Source organism: Mixophyes fleayi, chromosome 1 (genome assembly GCF_038048845.1).
Source record: "Mixophyes fleayi isolate aMixFle1 chromosome 1, aMixFle1.hap1, whole genome shotgun sequence".
Lineage (NCBI taxonomy): Eukaryota > Metazoa > Chordata > Amphibia > Anura > Limnodynastidae > Mixophyes > Mixophyes fleayi.
Window position 1 is genome coordinate 328,217,208 of NC_134402.1, and position 17,565 is coordinate 328,234,772.

A 17,565-nucleotide genomic window follows, 5' to 3' on the forward strand; every position below is an offset into this window, starting at 1 on the left:
TAAAAGTATTGGCTTATTTTACACAATAAATATAACGGAAGATATATATTGAATAAAGGGGCATGTAAATGTGGGTCTGAACAGCTTGCAGGAAACTATGGCATAGTACACAAAGGCTGGTAACTATATTAGGACAGGTAAAGCTAGTAAACAGATATGCAGGAAGCTAGCGTAATAAAATGTTATCAACACACACCCCTCAAAAGCTACCATTAAATAAATAAGCATCAATAACCAGAATGAAATCCCTACAACCTCTGTGTAAAGTTTCCAGGGCAAAATGAATCAAGCCACAGTTTTTGAGCTGGTTTTGAAACCTCTGCGCATCACTGGAAATTTTCACCCCCAATTTGCTGTAGTAGATGTAGTATCCAGTGGTTTGGGCGGACAGTTAATCAAATGCGGAAAAGGAACTGATTGGCTACCCATCTATTAAGTATGCAGGTTTATCTGACATTAACTCATTTGCAGCTAATTGCTCCTATGGAGCCATCTGTTTCATTTCAGTGCTTTTTATTTTTCCTGGTGGATTACATTGGATCAAGAAAAGAAAATTGTAGGTAAATGTATCTTAGACTACTTTACAGAAAACAGGGAAAAGTATTAAATATTAAAATAATAAATATAATTTTTTTCCTATATGTGACTATTTTTCCTTATGCATAACTAAAGGGTGGACTATTTCATTATTTATTTTTAAGGGAAACACTTTTTAGTTAATAATCACCATGGCACTCTTTAAACAGATAATAATCACGGGGGCACTATTAAATTAGCAATAACTGGGGCACAGCACATTATCAGATTACTATAGGGGCTCATTGTTTTAATTTCACTGGAACCCGCTGACATTGGGTTGGGCATCTCTAGGTGTGCAGCTAGAACATTTGTTTAAAACCACCCTAGAGTTCTGGGACTGATGCTAAGTAGCATGACCCATTAATGAATGGGATGAAGGTTTCTTTTGTAAAATTTATTGAATTTATTCTTATTTTAAATTTTCACTAGTGAGATGAATGAGATATGAAATCTCACAACCACCTTTTTTGCATTGAAAATAATTGTTGAATAATTGTGTGCATTCTGTTGCCAGTATCTTAATGGTGATGTTTTAAAAATAGATAAACCGTCAGGGGTTCACCTAGTGGGATCCAGGCTATGCCAGACTGGGCTGGTCACGCTATATTGGGCAGACCCCATGCTCAATTGCACTGGGCTTCACCTTAGCACCTCTTAGGCTAGGGCGGGGGTTCCCAAACTATGCGCTGCGGCTCCCTGGGGTGCCGCGACGCTAGCACAGGGGTGCCGCGATCGCCCTAGAAAAAAAACAAACAAAAAAAAACTTACCCATCATCCAGCGCCGGATCCTCCTCACTGACTGCCGGGTGTGACGTCATCATGTCCGGCAGCCTCAGTGAGGAGCAGCAGCAGAGAAGACGTCAGGGAAAAAGGTAAGTAAAGGAAGTGAAGGAGGGCACTGAGAGACACTGAAGGGGGACAGAGAGGCTGAGGGGGACAGAGAGACACTGAAGGGGGACACAGAGAGGCTGAAGGGGGACAGAGAGACACTGAAGGGGGACACAGAGAGGCTGAAGGGGGACAGAGAGAGGCTGAAGGGGACACAGAGAGGTTGAAGGGAGACACAGAGACGCTGAAGGGGGACACAGAGAGGCTGAAGTGGGACAGAGAGACACTGAAGGGGGACAGAGAGAGGCTGAAGGGGGACACAGAGAGGCTGAAGGGGGCAGAGAGACACTGAAGGGGGACACAGAGAGGCTGAAGGGGAACAGAGAGAGGCTGAAGGGGGACAGAGAGACGCTGAAGGGGGACACAGAGAGGTTGAAGGGAGACACAGAGACGCTGAAGGGGGACATAGAGAGGCTGAAGGGGACACAGAGAGGCTGAAGGGGACAGAGAGACACACTGAAGGGGGACACAGAGAGGGTGAAGGGGACAGAGAGACACTGAAGGGGGACACAGAGAGGCTGAAGGGGGACAGAGAGAGGCTGAAGGGGGATGGAGAGGCTGAGGGGGACAGAGAGACACTGAAGGGGGACAGAGAGATGCTGAAGAGGGACACAGAGAGGTTGAAGGGAGACACAGAGACGCTGAAGGGGGACACAGAGAGGCTGAAGGGGGACAGAGAGAGGCTGAAGGGGGACAGAGAGAGGCTGAAGGGGACACAGAGAGGCTGAAGGGGTCAGAGAGACACTGAAGGGGGACACAGAGAGGCTGAAGGGGGACAGAGAGACGCTGAAGGGGGACAGAGAGAGGCTGAAGGGGGACAGAGAGAGGCTGAAGGGGACAAAGAGAGGCTGAAGGGGACAGAGAGACACTGAAGGGGGACACAGAGAGGCTGAAGGGGGACACAGAGAGGCTGAAGGGGGACAGAGAGATGCTGAAGGGGGACAGAGAGAGGCTGAAGGGAGACAGAGAGAGGCTGAAGGGGGACAGAGAGACGCTGAAGGGGGACACAGAGAGGCTGAAGGGGACACAGAGAGTCTGAAGGGGACACAGAGAGGCTGAAGGGGACAGAGAGACACTGAAGGGGGACACAGAGAGACTGAAGTGGGACAGAGAGACGCTGAAGGGGGACACAGAGAGGCTGAAGGGGGACAGAGAGAGGCTGAAGGGGGACAGAGAGACACTGAAGGGGGACAGAGAGAGGCTGAAGGGGGACACAGAGAGGCTGAAGGGGGCAGAGAGACACTGAAGGGGGACACAGAGAGGCTGAAGGGGAACAGAGAGAGGCTGAAGGGGGACACGGAGAGGGTGAAGGGGACAGAGAGACACTGAAGGGGGACACAGAGAGGCTGAAGGGGGACAGAGAGACGCTGAAGGGGGACAGAGAGAGGCTGAAGGGGGACAGAGAGAGGCTGAAGGGGGACAGAGAGAGGCTGAAGGGGACAGAGAGACACTGAAGGGGGACACAGAGAGGCTGAAGGGGGACACAGAGAGGCTGAAGGGGGACAGAGAGATGCTGAAGGGGGACAGAGAGAGGCTGAAGGGAGACAGAGAGAGGCTGAAGGGGGACAGAGAGACGCTGAAGGGGGACACAGAGAGGCTGAAGGGGACACAGAGAGTCTGAAGGGGACACAGAGAGGCTGAAGGGGACAGAGAGACACTGAAGGGGGACACAGAGAGACTGAAGTGGGACAGAGAGACGCTGAAGGGGGACACAGAGAGGCTGAAGGGGGACAGAGAGAGGCTGAAGGGGGACAGAGAGACACTGAAGGGGGACACAGAGAGGCTGAAGGGGGACAGAGAGAGGCTGAAGGGGGACAGAGAGACACTGAAGGGGGACAGAGAGAGGCTGAAGGGGGACACAGAGAGGCTGAAGGGGGCAGAGAGACACTGAAGGGGGACACAGAGAGGCTGAAGGGGAACAGAGAGAGGCTGAAGGGGGACACGGAGAGGGTGAAGGGGACAGAGAGACACTGAAGGGGGACACAGAGAGGCTGAAGGGGGACAGAGAGACGCTGAAGGGGGACAGAGAGAGGCTGAAGTGGGACAGAGAGACACTGAAGGGGGACAGAGAGAGGCTGAAGGGGGACACAGAGAGGCTGAAGGGGGCAGAGAGACACTGAAGGGGGACACAGAGAGGCTGAAGGGGAACAGAGAGAGGCTGAAGGGGACAGAGAGAGACGCTGAAGGGGGACACAGAGAGGCTGAAGGGGACAGAGAGACACTGAAGGGGGACACCGAGAGGCTGAAGGGGACAGAGAGACACTGAAGGGGGACACACAGAGAGGCTGAAGGGGGCACAGAGCGACAGGCTGAAGGAGGGGGACTGAGAGACACGCTGAAGGAGGGGGGCAGAGAGACACGCTGAAGGAGGGGGACAGAGAGACACGCTGAAGGAGGGGGGCAGAGAGACACGCTGAAGGAGGGGGGCAGAGAGACACGCTGAAGGGGGGTCAGAGACACTGAAGAAGGGGGACACAGAGACACGCTGAAGGGGGGACAGAGACGTGCTGAATGGGGGGACAGAGAGAGACACTGAAGGAGGAGGGAAGAGAGAGACACTAAAGGAGGGGGATAGAGAGACACTGAAGGAGGAGGGCAGAGAGAGACACTGAAGGAGGGGACAGAGAGAGACGCTGAAGGAGGGGGACAGAGAGAGACACCGAAGGAGGGGGACAGAGAGGGATGCTAAAGGAGGGGGACAGAGAGACACTGAAGGAGGGGGACAGAGAGACACTGAAGGAGGAGGGCAGAGAGATGCTGAAGGAGGGGGACAGAGAGATGCTGAAGGAGGGGGACAGAGAGACGCTGAAGGAGGGGGACAGAGAGACACTGAAGGAGGGGGACAGAGAGACACTGAAGGAGAAGGGCAGAGAGAGACACTAAAGGAGGGGGATAGAGAGACACTGAAGGAGGGGGACAGAGAGAGATGCTGAAGAAGGGGGACAGAGAGAGATGCTGAAGGGGGGTCAGAGTGTGAGCTGATGAAGAGGGACACAGAGTGTCAGATGGCGAAGAGGGGGACACAGGGTGTAAGATGGCGAAGAGGGGGACACAGGGTGTGAGATGGTGAAGAGGGGGACACAGGGTGTGAGATGGCGAAGGGGATACAAAGTAATATGATAAAGGGGCACAATGTGACGGTGAAGGGGTCTAAATACATCTTACGTCATTTTGACCAAACTACTTAAAAAACGGGACTACCCGGTAACTATTTTTGCTTAGGGGTGCCTTGGAAAAATTATGGTGACCCTAAGGGTGCCTCGAGCTGAGAAAGTTTGGGAACCACTGGTCTAGGGTAATGGAATATCATATGTTTCTGGAATTACAAGATTGCCCATGGCTACCAGAGTATGCTGGAGCTTGTGGAACTACATGAGCTAGGTCATGCTGGAATAGGTAGTTATACAAACATACCTAATAATAAGTAAAAACACACATACACTATGGGTCTTATTCAAATAGGAATAATCTAAAAAAGAACACTGAACTTGAGCGTAGTTCTGACTGTATTCAAATCCAAGTGGATCACAAGATGCGTTTCGATTTGAATCTGGGTGTAAATACGCTCTGCTTAAATGGTATTTACCATATGTTAACAGACAGAATAGATTGCAGTATACGCACAAGCATACGTACAATATAAGGTCACATCAGAAGAATGAATACAAAATATGTGTGTTATAAAATAAATGAACAACTCTAAATTGTATAATCATCAATAAAAATATGGTTGGTTTAAAAAAAATATGTATTTTTATAATTTATTATATCTTTATTTAACATTAAACACATAAATCAAGTTGTTTTTATCATGTGTGCAAATGATATGGCTGAAACAAGCCTACTTAAGAAAAACCCAGCACTTGAATTGACCACATCTGATAGAATGATGAGGAAGTGTTCCTAGCAGAGCAACAATGCAAATTAACTTAAGTAGGCGAACAGCCAGAGTGGCTTTCCCACACTCCAGCCAATGAGACGCAAGCCACTTTGATAGGCTGTTTGCATACTGACCTCTTTTATTCATTTGTGTTGCAGCTCTACGAGGAGCAAATCCTTGTCATTCACGTTTTTTTTCTCCAATATGAACATCTTCAGTATTTGCTTTAAATAAACCAGTGCAACATTTAGTGTCTGTATATTTCTCTTTTATTCAAAGGTACATTTGTGAAACTACTCTCTGGTAGCCAAGGACATGCAGGCGTTTGTAGCGGTTAGGTCTAGGAGTGGTGGGAAGGATCGTTATTACCAGCATTCTAGCAGAAAGCACCTTCACATTTGAGTAGTTGTTTATTCAACAACTGTGCACAATCAAAGTAGTTGTAAGCAATTGCTGGTGGGCAATGTACTGCAATGTATTTATATTCTTGTATTTGCACTGGTACGAGGACAAATATTATTTTTTTAAATAACCAATACTTTTTGCAGTGCAGTTTTGAAAATAAAATGTGATTAATATAGAATATGTCACTTTTTGTGCACCAGTTTTTTTGTTTTTTTCACCAGTACAAGACACTATTCCAGAACCAATTATCCAGTAGTGGGGCATTAAAATGAAAAGAATAAGGTGAGTACAGTACTTCAAGGTATAACCAAAATAGGTCTAAAGAGTAAATACAATATACTATCCCTTTTAGTGTGGTCTAACCTTCCCTCCAGCTTTATTTAGTAATAAAATCATTATAGACAATCTAAATGGAATCTTCTTTTGTAATCCAATAGAGGGCTTATTTTTATGTAATCTATTTTGAAAAGTCTGTCTTATTATTGAATCCAATAAGCAGCTTGTTATTTGTCATCCCGATTATCTTCTCTTATTCATCATCCTCTCTCCCATGATTAAACACATTTATAATCATATTTGGGAAGGCAAGTGGTTGCATAGTGTTGTAAGTACTCATGTGTCCAATCAGGACTTTGTGATCTGTGGCTATTTATATCTGTCTTCCAAAGATATCTACATAATCACATATGAAAGTTGCTTTATGTTTTGGATTTATATCTGTGAGTGTTATAAGTGATGTCTTATAATTATTCTAACCTTACCACAATGCAATAAATTATCAGTCTTTGAAAGGGAATCAATCATTTTCTGATTATGTAATTGTTTTTTTTTCTAAACATTAAGGGCCTAATTCAGTCCCTTTGTGTCATCTCGTGTGAAATAGCTCTGCGCATGCTCAGGAACAGACTTTACGTCAATGAATGCAGATGTATGCAATTTATGTCTGAACACAAATGATACATTCTATTGCCTACTGCTTGAAGGGTGGAAGGGAAGAGGGGAGGGGAGGGGGTGGATCAACATAGGCAGTCCTCATCATCACCATCTATTTATATAGCGCTACTAATTCCACAGCGCTGTACAGAGAACTCATTCACATCATTCCCTGCCCCATTGGAGCTTACAATCTAAATTCCCTAACATACACACACACACACAGACACAGACAGGGAGAGAGAGAGAGGGACTAGGGTCAATTTGATAGCAGCCAATTAACCTACTAGTATGTTTTTGGAGTGTGGGAGGAAACCGGAGCACCCGGAGGAAACCCATGCAAACACGCAGAGAACATACAAACTCCACACAGATAAGGCCATGGTGATGTATAGTAATGACATGCCAACGCTGACTCAAGTTCTGGGTTTCTCTTCAATACGTGATTTATAGTCGTATCATTTGCACCAGCTTCAGGACAGGTGTAACTGCCAACTGATAGAGATGACTGTCATAGCATAGTCTTATTTATACTCTGTGGCGGTTACATTGTGCTTCATTTGCAAAATGCTCTTAATGAACACTTTGGTTTTGTTCTGTATTTTCGGTCCAGGGCACATCAAGGTGTATGCCTTTTGGTGTGTAATCAGGAAGAAAATCTGAAAAGGTTTTCTGTGCAAAAGTATAAATATCTCACTTCCAACCCTTTAATCAAATTAATATTTTCTCCTAAAATACAGTTCAATTTAACTCAACTGTTTTTTAATTAATTTAAAGATGACAGTGAGAGGACACTGGGGCTGATTTTAATACTTAATACTTTAATACTGTCACTTTTGTATTTGCAAAGCTTTTTATTACATTGCTCAGGGTAGTCCTAGAAATGCACTTTGCTGCCAAAGTGAAGCACGGAGGCCCTAAATTGGTCCTATAAAGAGTGTAGGATCAGGCCCAAAGTCTGCTAGCTCTGAAATGGTGACATATTCAAGTCCTTTGGCAAAGTTAAACAGCTTTGAGCCTCATCATCATCATCACCATTTATTTACCTCTCAGCACACCAAAATTCACCCTTAAAAAGCACATTGTCCACCATTTAATCTTATTTCAATAATCACGCTCTTTATAATGTAATCTCATCTTTGCACTGCTCCATACAACTGACTCATCTGTGAGTCTATTCTACACTTTGCAAGTAATGTTGTCACCCCCCCCTTCCCCCTCACCTTGGTCTGCAAACTTCTACACGTCCGCAAGTACCATCATCTTGCTCTATAAACCTATGCGCTTTGGTGAAAATTTTGAGCTCTTTTGCACAATTGATGTTGCATCAAAGCTGATTTTGCTCTGCACATCACAAATTTTGTGCTTCATAAATAACGGCCTTATTTAGTTCCCAACCTTGGTTCTGGGATAGGGCTAGACACAAAGCATAGAAAATAACCTCAAGCCCTATGTGGCAACTTTTTAGTAACCCCGCTTGGCTGCAGTTGCAGCCTTTAGGTGGTCCAACTTTGTCAAATACTGCGTGCACAGCCAAGAGCTGTGACCACGTGAACCAATAGGAAGTTATCGGTCTGTTCAGTAACTTTCCCCAGCTTATGATTCAGCACAAATGGGGCCGGAACCCTATCCACTCCAGTGTGATCACCAGTGGGAGGTCCAGGCCTGGGTATATCATAACCACCCTACTTCTTCTCAAAGCCTCTGGCTAGACACATAATACTTGAGGCAATTGATTTACTACTTTGTGTAGCAGTGAAACATAAGACACATTAATATTTTTTTAATTGGATTTAATTTTATTTTGCGATGTTTCAAAACATAAAATCACATATTTAGATGCAAGGTACAGATTCCTTTTTTATGCAAATTGCAGCCTTAACATGTTACTTTCTTTCCAAACTTGCATATTATTTTTCAGTTTTACCAACTGACACAATTGCAAAATTCTTGAAACAAAAGTTTATTGATATATTAAAGAGTTGTGGGGATACTTGAACCATAGCATGATGGTTTGGGATCATAAGAATGAGAACTTGTAGAGTACACTTGCTAAATTATTAAGCATCCCACTTTACCCACTTATTTGACTTGTGTCTGTTGAGTACATCCTCCTATAAGGTGTACTGGTATGCGGTCGAAGGCTAAACATTCATTTGGTCGACATTCAGAAACTCAACAACATCATGTTAACAATCCTAATGTCGACAATATTATTAGGCTAACAATTCAATAATTCAATAAATGGAGACAGTATTATTAGATCAACAATTCAAATGTAGACAGTATTATATGGTTAGGGTTATTGAGATTGGGTAATGGTTAGGGTTTGTGGGTTAGGGTTAGGGATATTATTGTTGACCTAATAATACTGTCTATACTTGAATTGTCGACTTATTATTGCTGTCTAATTGCGAATTGTCAACCTAAAAATGCTGTATATATTTGAATTGTCAACCTAATAATACTGTCTACATTCAAATTGTTGCCCTAACAATACTGTCTACATTTAAATTGATGACTTAACAATACTGTCGATGTTATTACTGTCGATTTCAAATGGCCATATAAATGTTGATCATGTAACTGTCGAACATATGTATTACATCCGTTGAACCTGGATAATGCTCTGTGCCATTTATTTGATATTTCAGCATTTGGTTATCTAAGTTTTTCACTCACCAGCCCTTACACCGTCTAAATTGATTTAAAATGCGGTCAGCAGCTAGAAGTAATCTCATGTCTACAGTGCATAACCTACTGTCCATGTTAGCCCTTTCCGTTCCTATGCCATGCTGATCAACCTTTGAGACTCTGTGTCCAGGCAATTTTTCTGCATCTAAATAGAGTACTATTATTCATAATGCATATTATCCACTAATATACAAAAATGTGGTAAACATGCTGAGCCTCTGGTGAATAGTTCCTGTTAACTGAACATAGTTTTTCCACATGTTCATGATTGTTGTTTCCAGGTACAACTAGGGGACTGATTCATTAAGGATATTAAATGAAGAGGTATCTTATTTCAGTCTCCTGGACAAAACCATGTTACAATGCAAGGGGTGCAAACTAGTTTTCTGTTCTGCACATAAGTTAAATACTGACTGTTTTTTCATGTAGTACACAAATATCAACTTCACATTTCAGTGTACAAATAAGCTATCAAGTATTTGTGTGCTACATGAAAAAACAGTCATTACCTCCTTTTTAGATTTCCAGCCACTACAACATCTATTGAAGACCATTTCAGCAACAGTGGAGACGAGCGTATCTAGATTCACAGCCATTTTCCCTTTTCTGCGTGACAAAAACGGTCTTGAAGTCAACAGCACCAGACACAGCGCTTGGAAGAAAAAAGCATTGCAAACCTAGGAGGTCTGTCGGCAGGACAGCACTCTCAGGGGTCTACTCTCCGAGGGGTAAAGGCATACTACAACATCGTAGAGGCTGGTAAGACCACCCCTTCTCCTCCCTTTACATATTACAATATTGGCCACTTTAAGGATGCAAGGATCAGCCACCATACTACTCATAAACAAACAGCAAGCTACTATCCTTTTAGGATCCTGAAAAAGAACTAATTGGTGCTGCTTTAAGGAGCATCTGCAACAGTATTATTACCTAAACCACCAGACCAGCTTTTACACAACATCAAACTGTATAACTCCGATCTTAGACTCTCTTTGAACTGTTAGTAACAGAACAGCATAATTAATACAAACTATTTGTTCTTTATGATATTACTATGTATTGCTTATATCATTTAACTGTTGTATTTGTGATCATTGAACAATCAAAATGCCTGCTTTTGCTTGTTGATACCATATGTATGCTATAATATATATATATATATATATTAATATATATATTATTCAGTTGTTCAACTGCACAGCACATTTGCATATCAGCACCCCAGTACGCTTAGATCTTTCTTGTTTTTTCTAAATCTGTTTTAATGAGGAAGGGATATCTTATACTAAGTCTGAGCCACACACAAAAACCCTCAAAAGGCAGTGCTAAGAGGCCTCTAGCTCTATTTCTAATATAGATTTTAAGCTTGAACAGAAAACAATTTATAGTTTATTTTTTTAAAAGATTTGCTTAAACTGCAAACTGAACTCAAACATCCAATTCCTAATTTCGGACACAAATCACTATTGTGCCACAAACAACTTTGAAGCCCTCAAACTGGCCCAATTTGAATGAATTTCATAGCCTAGTTCTAATTAGATACGGTTGGTCCATAACTAGAAGACATTCAAATCAAACAAAATAATGAAAAAAAAATTCTCTGCTGTAACTGTGCTCTAAATGGTTTTTGTGAGAATGGCTGCATATACTTCCATAACTGCATAACTACAGAAAATCATCTTGTATGATAATACAGCATGATCTTGTTTGATATAATCTCCCACCAGCAATTTAAAGCTGCTTAGGATCTTGCAAATTGCTGGATTTTAGATATTCTACATTTTTCTTCTTTCAGCAAATTCACACATTACACATTAATTTCCCCACTGCCAATGTCAGGCTCACTTTTCTATAGTTGCAGCCACTTCTTCATGTCCACTTATATGCAGAGAGATTACATTTTACGTTTTTACTTCTACTGTTAGTAGTGACTGTTTGACTAAATCTGTTAATAGTATTACCAACACCACTGTAAGCTCTTTTAGTATCTTTAGTGTATCCTGTCTAGCCCATGTCAGAGCTAGTTCTCTCCACAGGGCTTCAGATCTCTCCACAGGTATTTTATGATATTTAGATATAGACTCATTGCTGGCCAATTCAGAACAGTCCATGTATTATCTTGAACAATTCCTGAGTGATTTTAGTGTTTTTGGGGTCATTGTCCAGTCCTGCTGGAAGACCATGAACTTCAACGGAGACTCAGCTTTCTCACACAAGATTCAACATTGTGCTCCAAAATGACCTGGTAATCTCCAGATTTCATCACGCCATGCACACTGTGCCAAATGCAGCACAGCAACCACAAAACATCACTGAGTCGCCTCCATTGTTGACTGTAGGGAAGGTGCTCTCTTTGAAAGCTTTATTCTGCAAACATAGTGATGATTTGCTTTACCAAAAAGCTTGTATTTGGTCCCATCTTTCCACAGGACATTCTCCCAGAAGGAAATTGACTGACTCAGGTGCTTTTTCAGATTTTATTATGTCTCTCTCAGCAGTATATGACCCTCTTTCATTGAGTTGGAGATAGATGGTGCCAGTGTAAACTGTTATATCTTGTGTCAGCCTGACAGTTAATCGAGGTGCTTTCTCCAGCATTCGAACAATCCTGGGGTGAACTCTTCAATCTTGCGACCATGTCCAGGGAAGTTGGCAACAGTGCCATGGGCCTTACAGTCCCTGATAACATTACGCGCAGTGGAAAACGGGAACATCAATTTCTCTGGATATTTATTTGTGTGTGGAGAGAAAGTGTTTTCTAACTGAGTACAGTAAGGAAGTGCACATGTAATTACGATCAGATGCAAACTAGGAAACAAATGCATAAATGTCTGTCTAAGCCGTAACATTTGCAATAGTCAAGTGCAGGTTCAAATAGCGGATGATGATGGTCACCAGCAATTGCGAACTGCTTGTGATTTGCTGTATGCGATTAGGTGATGCTGATAGGTGCTTTCTTCTTTGAACATGCATATATTATGCTTTTGTGTGTGTGTTTAAGCACTTTTATTTTTGTTTTCATGTACGCAAGATGGGCAGTTGTTTCTCCTGTATAATAGAGGTCTTTGAAGCTTTATTGATGCCTAATAGCGAATAAGAAAGTAAATGGTTATAAACATGGACGTATGCCTGGAATAAATCAAGTGCAAATGCCACTGATGCAGACCTGCATATATCTTGCATTAGTTGCAGCTTTGCCCGCAATTGTGTCTCTCTTTTTTTTTAATGCAATGTGCACCTGCAATTTGGGCGCAATTGCAGCCAACTCTGCTACAGCCCTATATGTCTCTTACCTACAAAGCATCAGTCTAAGAGTTAACTGCTTTGCAGAGAGCTTGCTTTGTGAATTAGGTTACATAATTATTCGGATTTTAGATGTCAAACCTTCTGAAAATGAATTGCATTTTCATAGCAGCCAGAGCCTCTTTGCAAAGATAAGCACAAATATGATTTTATAAATATTCATTAATTGCATATTTGTGCGCTGTTGCTTTGGAAATATTCTGATTTAACAGTGTCCTTAGATATATGTGTGTTCTATTTTTTGTATGCAATGGTAAATATTGGTTCACTGCTATACTTGTTAAAGAAATCATGGGCAGCTACAGCATTGTGTATTATTTTTCACTTGCGCCAGTTATTGTAAACATTGTATTCACTGCAAGACCCCTTAGCAAATAGATAAGTACAAAGGTGCAAAGTGCAACATATTTGTAATTAAAAAAGAACAATTTTTAAAGGTCTTTGGCTCTATATGTCAAGTTTGATTTTGCCAGTGTTACTTTACATATTGATAGATTTGCATTCAACTTGGGTGTTAACCACTTGCCATTATCTAGCTGATTTGTTTTTGCATTTGCAAACTACTGTATCTTTTCCTACTGTCAAATTCTTAAATGCCAGATACTTAAAATGCCTTGGATGCTGTGACTGGACCACTGATAAATAACTTATGGTATAAATTTATTTAAAGGAAATAGCGCAGGGCGCTTGTGTATATAATTGCAAATGTACTTATATTTGATATTGTATTGCACTTTTTTAGTAGGAAATGTATTGGATAGGAAAGGGATTTGCTTTTGTTTGTAACCTTGCTAGAGGAAATGCATTCATGTCTGGGGTATTTGTTTGATTTCTAGTAAACATTTGTAAGTCTGTTGTATAGTCTAGAGCCGTGATGGCTAACCTATGACACGCGTGTCACTCGTGACACGCGGAGGCAGTTTGACTGACACGCCAGGCGATTCAGTCAAACTGCTTGATTTAAACATACCAAATATTTTTTTCTGTACAGCAGCCGCGGACGCTTCTTTGACAGCACCGCGGCTGCTGTACATCTCCCCGTCGGCGAAATGGAGCTGCTGCGCATGCGCGGTCGCAGCAGCTCCTCCCTTTCATATCTCCCGGCATCACTGGCTGGATTACCTGGAGCACAGTAGGACTTGCACTTATTTTACAATTCAATATTTGATATATTATCTTTAGATCCTGCCACAATCAATCTTCTGTAGTGTTTTTATTATTAGACAAAAGACTCCATTTCTGGTGAGCCTGCAGGGTATGCAGAGTTGTGTAATTATATATATTGTATTATAGGATTAAAAAAAGTAGAGGATTCCTCTACTTTTTTAATCCTATAATACAATATTTATATATAATCACACACACAGCTCTGCATACCCTGCAGGCTCACCAGAAATGGAGTCTTTTGTCTGATAATAAAAACACTACATAAGATTGATTGTGGCCAGTATCTGGTTTCACCCTGTAGCCCAGTGACAAATATATATATATATATATATATATATATATATATATATATATATATATATATATATATATATATATATATATGTGTATATAGTGTCATTGGGCTACAGGGTGAAACCAGATACTGGCCACAAGCAATCTTATGTAGTGTTTTATATTTATATTATTATTAAATTATATTTAAAAAAAAAATAAAAAAAAATATATATATATATATATATATATATATATATATATATATATATACACTCACATATACACACTTTTTTTTTTTTTTTAAATGACACGCGACCCGAGGAAGGCTACACTTTTTTCTGATTTTTGACACACCAAGCTGAAAAGGTTAGCCATCACTGGTCTAGAGGATGTCCTTATTAAGGCTAAATAAGTCTATTCAATGTGAGTGACCAACACTTGAACGCACAACAGGGATCCGTTACCTGAATGCAGGTCCTGTTAGACAGACAAGAGCTCTAAATAATGGAGACAGCAAATCTGAAGAAATCAGAGTGATGTGGAGGTTAAATTGTGCTAGATGCAAAACTAGATTACATCCTGAGATCTGATAGAAATCTGAGGAAATAAAGTTGATATGGAAGTTCAATTGTTAGATGCAAAATTAGATTATATCCTGAGATCTGAGGGAATATTCTAGAAGGGTTGGAGCCAGCTAGGTCCAAGGGGCTGGTTTACCCACTGGCAGGAGTTATGTCACTACTGTATAAAAGGTAAGCTGTTTGAGCATGTAATGTATCATTCTGATGTTCCATCTGACCTGACCACTCATACCTTTAATAAGTGGAACTGTCCTTGTCAGGACACCTGAGCAATAAACATCACTCTGCTTCAAAGACCTGCTTGACAACTTCTTCAATATGGCTGTAATCCTGTGACCTGCAGATTAGACCCTAAATCTAATCCGTTCTCCGGCAGTCTCTGAGGTTTGGACCCAAGCTTTTCCAGTACCACCGCTCTGCCTGCTACAGTTGCAGCTCTGGTGATAGGCCAGGGGGATCCATCCACAGCAACACGATCCATAGTCCGGAGTTACCAGCCCAAGTGTACCAGCACAGGAGTACATTAGCAGTGACAGTTACCCAGAAGGAATGTGGTTCTGAGCGCCATAAAGAAGCTCAGTGGTGGCAGCATTATAAGCCCCTCCTACTGCGGCAAGAGGGCACATTTGGGATATAATGTAAAAGAACGGTGGCAAAGTAAGTCCAGCTGGTTTCCAGCAACAACAGATAGGGTGGCATAGGTGGTCCATCCTGTCACAGATGCCACAACTAATTCACTAATTCTATAACTACCCAAAAAAGTAATTGTAAATGCCACACTAAAGAACGCTACTCATACTTGTCTAAACCCATTGTCCCTGCTATGCCTACCAGCTGTCCCAAAATGCTAAAAGGTTAAGCTCTTCCCCACCCCTTCATAGCTTTGATAACCATAAAATCCTTAGTTACATGTTCTAGTCCCTTCATTTTGCTAAAACATGATATCCCTGCTAATGCTCGATATAAGACAAAAGACAAAAGACATTGAACTTGCCAATTACCCCTCTTATCTTCTGCCTTCCTGTAGCCCTCCCAATTCTTATTTGCTGCCCTATGACTTTTCCAAATTGTTGGTGCCAGTGATCTCTCCATAAGTTCCTCTATTTCAGATTCCAGATTCATAATCTACTACACACGAAGAGCATTTGGTTCCTATGGGCTGTGCTTAGTTGTGGACAATCTAAAACCTCTCCACTCTGCCACTATTCTCTACACTCAGTACCTCTGCAGCTTTAAAACTTATATTGTGATACAAACATTTGGGAAACAGAAGCCTATTCAGCCTTATTGTTAGTGGTGAAGATACACATTGATTTTTACTCGCTTGACCCATCCATTAATTATAACACCAGAATATAATTTCATGATTTAACAAGCGTCCTCTCCATAACTCTATTGCCACCATAATAGGAAATAATTCTAATAGCAACAAAATCCTTAATTGACCCACTCTTGGGGCCAAGGGGCTGCACCCATCATTCTCCATCCAAATATGCCCCCACCCCATTAGAATGTGCTACATCTGTAAAACGCTGCAATTTTCGAATAGACACCAATGGTGCTATCCAAATGCTAATGCCACTGAAAAGGTCCAGGAATATCACACATATTTTTAGATCCTATTTTATTTCCCTCAACAATCCTATGAAATAATGCAGCTTTTTGACTCTGGCTGTATCCAGTTCTAATTTGCTACAAAAAATTCTTCCAATCTATACAACATGCAAAATTGAGAAATCCCAAAATTGATTGTAACTGCTAAAGTTTTACTTAAATGGCCCCAACATACATAATGAGTTGCTCTTTCAGGTTTATCACGTTATCATCTGGCAGCCTGCATGATTTGTCCAATATGTCTACTTATATGCAGAAATACAATATCCTTGTAGCTGGCCCTTCTGTCTTATCTTTGGTCATTGGCACTCAGAGAGTTTAAATAATACCTGTAATGAAAACAACAACTGCTAGAATTTCGCTGACCCTGCAGTGCTGCCCCAACCACCAAAAAATCATCCAAATAATGAGTTACAATCTGTACCTTATTCTATGATTCAGTGCAGAAATGCACTAAACCTCTCAAAGAAACTACAAAAAGTAACACATCTCATGGGCAAACACCTGTCAATGGTTAATACTACTACTACTACTACTACTACTAATACTACTACTAATACTACTACTACTACTACTACTACTACTACTACTACTACTAGCTTGAAATCCATGTACTGCAGGTAGAGCAGTAGGAGCCTGAATACTAATTCAAGATCTATTTCAATATTTCTAACTTTAACGCTTCTTGAAAAGCTTTGTACCTCTATCTTATTATTCATATTTTAGGAATTTGCTTGGGTGTTATTCCCAGGGGAGATAAAATGAATCCTTGGATATGGTGTTTTTTGAGTGGCTCGATCATGTACCTGTAATTTTCCTCCTTGTTCACTTATTCTCTCACTATCTTGGGAAACTCCCACACAGATCTTAACATCCAATGAGCTTCTCCTTTAACCTTACCCCCACATTCAACCTGAAAATCTCTTTAAATACCTGTGATTAAAAATTCTGCACCTTATCTTTTTCAACATCCCTTTTGATTCTTCCCTATTTAGCATTATCATCAACTTCTTACCTCCCCCCTATGCTCCACCTGCATGCTGCCCTCCACAGTGCATCCACAAGTACTTAATCCATGAATTTAACTTGTTGCATTGTATTGAAAGCAAAGCATATCCCTGTGCACTAGATCTCTCTGCTTCCAACTTTTCTTCTGCCTGATAACCTCATGTTCTTATAACCAACATTCTACTCTTCTCTAGTATTGGAGAAACTTATAATAGTTTTTGAATTCTTTATCACTAC